The sequence below is a fragment of the Astyanax mexicanus genome, chromosome 18, assembly GCF_023375975.1.
Source record: "Astyanax mexicanus isolate ESR-SI-001 chromosome 18, AstMex3_surface, whole genome shotgun sequence".
Lineage (NCBI taxonomy): Eukaryota > Metazoa > Chordata > Actinopteri > Characiformes > Acestrorhamphidae > Astyanax > Astyanax mexicanus.
The window spans coordinates 22,737,551-22,744,941 of NC_064425.1; the positions used below are offsets into that span (position 1 = coordinate 22,737,551).

General features: G+C 36.9%; 1 long non-coding RNA gene across 3 annotated transcripts; it reads right to left on the reverse strand.

The window, feature by feature from the left end:
• Window positions 1-402: 402 nt before the first annotated feature.
• On the reverse strand, window positions 403-6,943 carry LOC125782641 (uncharacterized). 3 transcript variants are annotated; one of them, XR_007425359.1, is made up of 5 exons: window positions 6,599-6,943; window positions 5,948-5,981; window positions 5,380-5,444; window positions 2,785-3,108; window positions 403-584 (listed from the first exon to the last, which is right to left on the reverse strand). It is a non-coding gene; the product is annotated as an uncharacterized LOC125782641 (long non-coding RNA). The 3 variants fall into 3 exon arrangements; XR_007425358.1 differs by having other exon boundaries at window positions 2,785-3,111; XR_007425360.1 differs by having other exon boundaries at window positions 408-584; window positions 2,785-2,981.
• Window positions 6,944-7,391: the final 448 nt, after the last annotated feature.

The window sequence follows — 7,391 nt, forward strand, 5'->3', positions numbered from 1 at the left end:
TAAAATACCATCACTTATAAATGCAATACTTAAGCTAATTAAATAAAATACCATCACTTATAAATGCAATACTAAATTAAGCTAATTATATAAAATATCATCACTTATAAATGCAATATTAATTAAGCTAATTCAATAAAATACCATCACTTATAAATGCAATACTTAAGCTAATTAAATAAAATACCATCACTTATAAATGCAATACTTAATTAAGCTAATTATACAAAATATCATCACTTATAAATGCAATATTAATTAAGCTAATTCAATAAAATACCATCACTTATAAATGCAATACTTAAGCTAATTAAAATAAAATACCATCACTTATAAATGCAATACTTAAGCTAATTAAATAAAATACCATCAGTTATAAATGAAATACTTAATTAAGCTACTTAAATAAAATTTGATTTCAATTAAACAATTTATAAATCAACAGGCATTAATACAATTATTTTAATAATAAAACCATTTTTAATTCACATAATATAAACATGCAGACACAGACGTTTTTTGCAGCCAGCTGTGCCTCCACTGATGAGAGCATTCTTGGACACTTAACACCACTACAGTGCAGCCTATAAAAAAGACAAAATAAGAAAATATTTTATTTCAGAAACAGCAGAAAAGAAGTGGCTAGAAATGAATATAGCGTACTAAAATGACAAGTGTTTTTCATTTGACCAAATTTCTAAAAGATATATAAATGTCACAGCTGTATTTAATAGGGGCCAGCTAATTTTCATTTATACCATTTCACATAATAAATAATTACCATTTTACTGGAATTATGCACCCAAAATTAAAAGAAAGATAAATAAAAAGTGCACTTATAGCTTTGGGGTGCATTTCCCAAAAGCTTTGTAAGGCTAAGAACTTTGTTAACTCGTACTTAAAATTATATTGTATTTTATTTACAATAGAATATAAGTCAGCGGTTTTTGATAAATGCATTTGTTGTTGCAGTTGTAATTGTGTTTTTGCTAATAAAGCGGCCAGGTGATAAATGTTCAGGTTAACCCTCAAGCCCCCTTCAAATTTTGCACCCTCTGGACACGTTTGTGGTAAAAATGTACAAGCACCTAAAAAATGCTCTTAAATCATTATACATCAATATATATATTTTTTTTACATAAATAAACTTTTTTTTTTCATAAAATCACTTAATCAACTTCCGTTCTACCCAAAACTACCAAACATTAAATAATTTTCAGGATTTTAACCCTTTAAATGACAGTTTAAATATTTTAACTATTGTTGTATTTTGGCAAAAAAAAAAAAAAAAACACAAAAATTATTTTCCACAAAACAAACAGCAGACAAATGAGGCATTGGTGACTATTAGAGTCTTGGACATGTAAAAGATTAGCAACAAAATTGATTTGATTGCATTATTATTTTTTTACGTAGTGCCAGATTTAAATTTTGCACCCTCTGGACACCTTTGTTGCCAAAAATGTACATGCACAAAATCAGCAATAAAATACTCATATACATTTTTTTTGCTATTTTTTCATAAATCACTTAATCAAATCCAGCCCTGATCAAAATGATCAAATATTTAATACATTCCAGGATTTTAACCCTTTAATTGACAGTTTAATTACATTCATGATTAATTATTCATTAAAAACCCCCACAAAAGTTGTACTATTTCTCATATAATAAATATTAGATGTATGGGGCATTGGTAGAATTTTTTTATGTAGTGTCAAATACTCCCTCTGAACACCTTCGTGGCCAAAAATGCCCCATTGACTTCCATTGAAAACACATTTTTTTATCTCACTGTAATTACTGTATAAAATTATCATTTAACAGTTATTTAAATGGTTAAAATCCTGATTTATGAAAAAAAAAGCAAAACAATATTGATGTATAATGATTTAAGAGCAGTTTGTAGGTGTGTGAACATTTTTGCCATGAACATGTCCAGAGAGTGCAAAATGCGTCCAGAGAGTATGAATGACGTGAGAGTAAAAGACATTAGATTTCAAAAATTTAATGAAAAAGCAGGTTTTCTGCAAAAATGCATTCCCCTGGCTGCAACATAGCCAAAACGATCACCAAATGAAAAAAAAGTTGAGTCAGTACATCAGTAGGTGGGCCCATTACATTCTCATTGAAGGCTAATGCATCCAAAATTGATTTAAATGCTATTCTCAGTGGGCCCTGTTTCTTTTCAAAATAGATATTAGTCACCAAGAATGATAACTCTGTCAGAGTTGAGAGCTACTGCAGCTAAAAAATATACTGAATTTCTTAGTGAATTTTGCATATGGTCCTGGAGGACGGTACATAGTTATCAGCAGGAATGAATGTTGGGTTTTGGTGGCAGTAGATGGGCCTGTGACTATAAGGTTAAACAGTTCAAATGACTTAGCTTCAAACTCTGTATTTTGATTTATTCCTATAACTGACGACTACACCACCACCCTGACCAGTCCTGCATGGGTAGATGAAATAGCTAGAACCTGGGGGGAGTGGACTCATTTAGAGCTAAATATCCATCAGTTTTAACCCATGTCTCATAGAGAGTGCATTGTCAATGATAATTTAACCTACAGTAACTGATTTAGGTGCCAGCGATCTTATATTTAACAGCCCCGATTTAATGTGGTTGTTGCTGTAACTCAGAAGGACAGACGAGTTTGTATTAATTCTAATGGAGTTGTTAAAACAGATTTTCCAGCTATTTTGATAACGTGTTTTATTTACACTATTATGAAGAATTGACATACAAATAGTACAAGCAGAAATACCAGCAAACAAACCTACTTGGCTGGTGTGACTGGGTAGAGACAGTCAGTCTCAGCGTAGCACCGCCTCGATGTTCACAGAGAGAAGCCTGTCTCTGTGGAACGGGGCCGGTCGCTCCCGAAAGCTCATCCCCACGTGGAGGGCGATGGTGCCGGGGTTCCTGCTTTGGCAATGCGCCCCAGGGAGCCGCTTGCCGACTACCAGCATGCAAGCATCTGGAAGACATGAAATTGTGCCATTACTCTTAGATACTTTTAAATGAGAGTACCGCCCTTGGTAGTTTCCTCTGTGCTGGGGGAGGCGAGGGCTGAGGACCTCGAACCATTTCGCGGATACCAAATCCTGCTGAGAAAGTTGTAAATTAAATAAATTATTTTTAAAAAATCATAAATTGTGATTTCCGGATTTTTATTATGTCTCTCACGGTGGACATGCACCAAAGATGAAAATTTCAGACCCCTCAATGATTTATAAGTGAGAGAACTTGCAAAGTCGCAGGGTGTTCATTTTCCTCACTGTATATATGTGTGCCTCTAGGTCAGGGGTCCTCAAACTACGGCCCGCGGGCCGCATACGGCCCCCTGCGCTCATTTGACCGGCCCCTTTAGCTCCAACAGCAGTACCTGCTCCCTGGCCCCTCACGCAAGCAGCATTAGCTATACGGGGGGAAAAAACAGTAAAAAAAAAATGACAATTGGCCATCGAGTGTCTCCGTAGACAGATGAAAAAAAACAGAAGGCTATTTCCCACGGTAATCAGACAACATACTACCACTCGCTCTGTGCTGTTCGCATGAGCTCTGAGACTCACATCTGACGGAATGTCGAGGAAAAGAAAATCGACTCTGAGTGCAGGGTATTTAATCAACAGTGGACCTCTGACTACCTTTTTGTGCAATGTAAAGAAAAGGCTGTTTGTCTCATATGCCAGGAGTCAGTCGCCGTGTTTAAGGAATACAACCTGCGCCGCCATTATGAATCGCGCCATAAAGACAAGTTCGGCTGTCTGACGGGGCAGGTGAGGACAGACAAAATAGCAAAACTGAAACATGTGTTGGAGACTCAGCAAAATTCTTTTATAAAGAATTGGAAAGCCGTTCACCGACGGAGAGTTTGTAAAACAGTGCCTGGTGGCGGTTGTCAAGGAGATGTGCCCAGAAAAGGCGGACCTGTTCAGCGCGGTGAGTCTATCCGCACCCACAGTTACACGGAGAGTAGAAGAAATGGGCGACAATTTGCACCTTCAACTGCAAACTCAGACAAAAAGACTTTGCTCCTTTTCACTGGCTCTTGACAAAAGCAACGTATGCGTGACACGGCGCAACTGTTGATTTTCATCCGCGGAACTAATGATAAGTTCGAAGTCACAGAGGAGCTTGCTGGACTACAAAGCATCAAGGGAACGACAACAGGAGAGGACATCTACAGGAAAGTTCACCAAACGGTGGCGGATTTAGATCTGGACTGGGCTAAATTAGTGAGTGTTACCACGGATGGTGCGCTTTGAAGTAAAACTGGGTCTCCTCCTTAAACATGTGAAGGAGAAAAATTTCTGCCATTTTCCCACTACACAGAGTAACAAACATGGAACCTGACATTGACAGTCTTGTCAGCCAGAAGCAGGCTCACAGTTCACATTAACTTATGGAAAAGCACTGTATGAGGTAGGATAATGGAAATTATTACTTAATAAATCATTAAAATGTCTGCATTGTGAATTACACATATAGCATATATTATGCAACCAGTATCACATGATAAATAGTTTTTAATGTTTATTGTTAGTCCGGCCCCCCAGAAGACTGAAGAACAGTGAGCTGGCCCTTTAGTTTAAAAGTTTGAGGACCCCTGCTCTAGGTCAACTCAGTTCCACAGAGTTCCACCATGTACCACCTAACTGCCCACTGATTTTATGCTACAGGTGGTTTCCTGCAGACAACTGGTGATGGTCACGGTCTTAGCAAGTGTGCAGACTCCAAGTCTGTGCATTCTGTAACCCAGTTGTTACTGCACCATACACACACTTATATGGAATTCCCAAGGAAATACAGGATTTACAGGAATTGCAAAGGGAAGGAGTCAACAAAGACGCTCTTTGAACTTTTTGCAAAGCTCTATGGGAAACACTTGAAGAACTGGCTCGTTCTTTTCTCACGTCATGCGTTAGTTTGTTTGTTATTCGCTAAGATTGATCACTTTCAGGAAAAACACCCCTGTCCTATTTAGTGTGTCATGGTGACCATGTGTAATTACAGTGAGTCTGGAGAAATCCTGCAGTAGTTCTCTCCAGCTTAAAAAAAAGCAAAACATTTAAAACTGTTATTTTTAGTTTTCTAGTCAGGAATAGACAACTGATTAGGAATTATTTTAGTTCAAAAGGTGGCAATCATTTAAGATAAAGCAAAGGGATGAAAAGTAATGAAGTATTAGTACTTGGTTACTTTACTCAAGGGTATAGAGTTAGCACGGACACCAATATCCAGTGATTTTTTAAATGGTCCCCGCCAACAATTTGATTTGATAATTTGAACCTCGATCTGATAACGCCTGATGTAATTGTTATTATACGTAACAACACAAATGTTTTAAAAGGAAAGAAATGTATATTTCTTACCTTAACTACTCTATGTATAATGTCACTGCTCAGTGCATCAAGTACTGTTAGGATCCAGGCTGATCCTGCGAGGGGGAGATGCAGCAAGCGCAGACAGAAAACAAAACACAAACTTAAAAGCTATTCTGAACTTCAAAATAACTGTTTCACTCCATTGAGGTGTAATACACTGAATAATATTCCTCTCATGTCTGATCTGACCTCCACGGTGTTGAAACGAGGCTGAGAAAGTTCTGATAGCAGGGCACGCAAATACTTACATAGCCTTGTTTTAACACAGTGGAGCCCAGATCAGACATGAGAGGACTTTTATTCTGTATATTACAGCTCAATGGAGTGGAACACTAATTTTTATGGTTGTAAATTTACTTCTTTAAAAATGTATATAAATTAATCAAGAAAATCTTACAGTGTCCCTTAAAGTTTTTAGTGCAGTGGCACAACAAACAATTAAAATAAGAAAGTGGATAAATGCTACATTAAGAGCTTTTAGTCAAAAGCTTTAAGTCAAAATTAAGACTTTAAGTCAAAATTAATTACAGAACTGCTGGAAAATAGAATTAATTACCTTGTTAGGTGATTTGATGGGTAAATGATTACACCTAAAAAACAAACAAAACAAAATTACATTCAGTATTGTAAGTTAAGCATTTTCTTTTTTTAAATAAAGGCTGAACTTTAACTTACCATACATCAGATTTGCATCAGACTTTATGTATCCAGATTGAGTTATCCAAAAACTTATTTGCAAATAATGAACAAACTAAACTAAATGAGGCAATAAGTTTTGTAAACCTAACTATTAATCACTGTTGCAGCAACCTATACAAGGTGGAGCAGGAAAACGTCTGACGAGCTTTATTATAATTAAGCCCAAACACAACTATTTAAGGTTCTAAGAATAACTAAAGTTGTTTATTTTAATAAAAAAAGGTGTGTTACTCGAGCAAAATGAGTTAACAGCGTTTATTACAGCTAGTTAGCCTGGTTAGCTTAGCTAGTTATACTAGCTAATACTAGCATAACTAACTGGTATCGTTAACTGAAGCTTTTTGTCAATTTTGCCTACAAATTGACAACAATTAACATTAAATACACAAAAAAACAATTGATATTATCCAACATACACGTGATAAATCAACTTTAGCATATACAAGATTAAAAATGAGCAATAAATGTAATTAAATGACGCTGATAGCTAGTTAGCTAGTTAACTCACCTGAAGCGCAGATTCAGCAGATGTCAGTTGGTCCTCGCGCTGAGTTTGAATTTCTCCCGCTCCTGTGCCGCTCCGCCGATGCGGCCCGGATCCGCAAAACGACACTGAACTGACACTGAACTCACATCTGGTATCTGACTCCGTGCCGAAGTCATATGGAAGGCGTGAAATGAGACGGACTGTTATGCGGATTTACCGTCAGTAAAACGGATCTGAACGTGAGTCACAATCATAACCCGAACCCGGAGTGAAGCCGGACCAGATCCACTAAACAGACCTGACTGTAGCGCGGATCTGCCGGAGGTAAAACGGATCCGGATCGGAGTAGTCTGCTATCAGGGTAGTGCTTTAGACTTTAGATATATGGTTTATTTATTAAAAAGGCCACTGTGAAAATGTGCTCCTACATATTCACAACAAGCTTCCTGTGCCCTACATGTAATCAAGTACGCAGCTGTTTCAATTACAGAATAAAAATCTCGCGTCCTACAGAGTATGCACTTGCAACCTGAACTTATCAAATCCGTTCTTACCAAGTACAGGAGCCCAAACCTGTGTATTCCCTATTAAGAAACGGCACATGGGTGTCCCTGTACTGTATGACTTTCCTTTTGGTATGTGGTTTGTTTATGCTGCCATTTTGTTATCGACCCTGCCTGTCCCTCACTATCCTTTTTTGCCTGAAGCTTTTAATAAATGCTGTCTTTGGTATCTGTAAGTGTTTATCTTGTGTCTGGCCTGTGTGACCTTACTCCACTGATTTTTCTTATGTTATAGATTACTTTCCTAATTT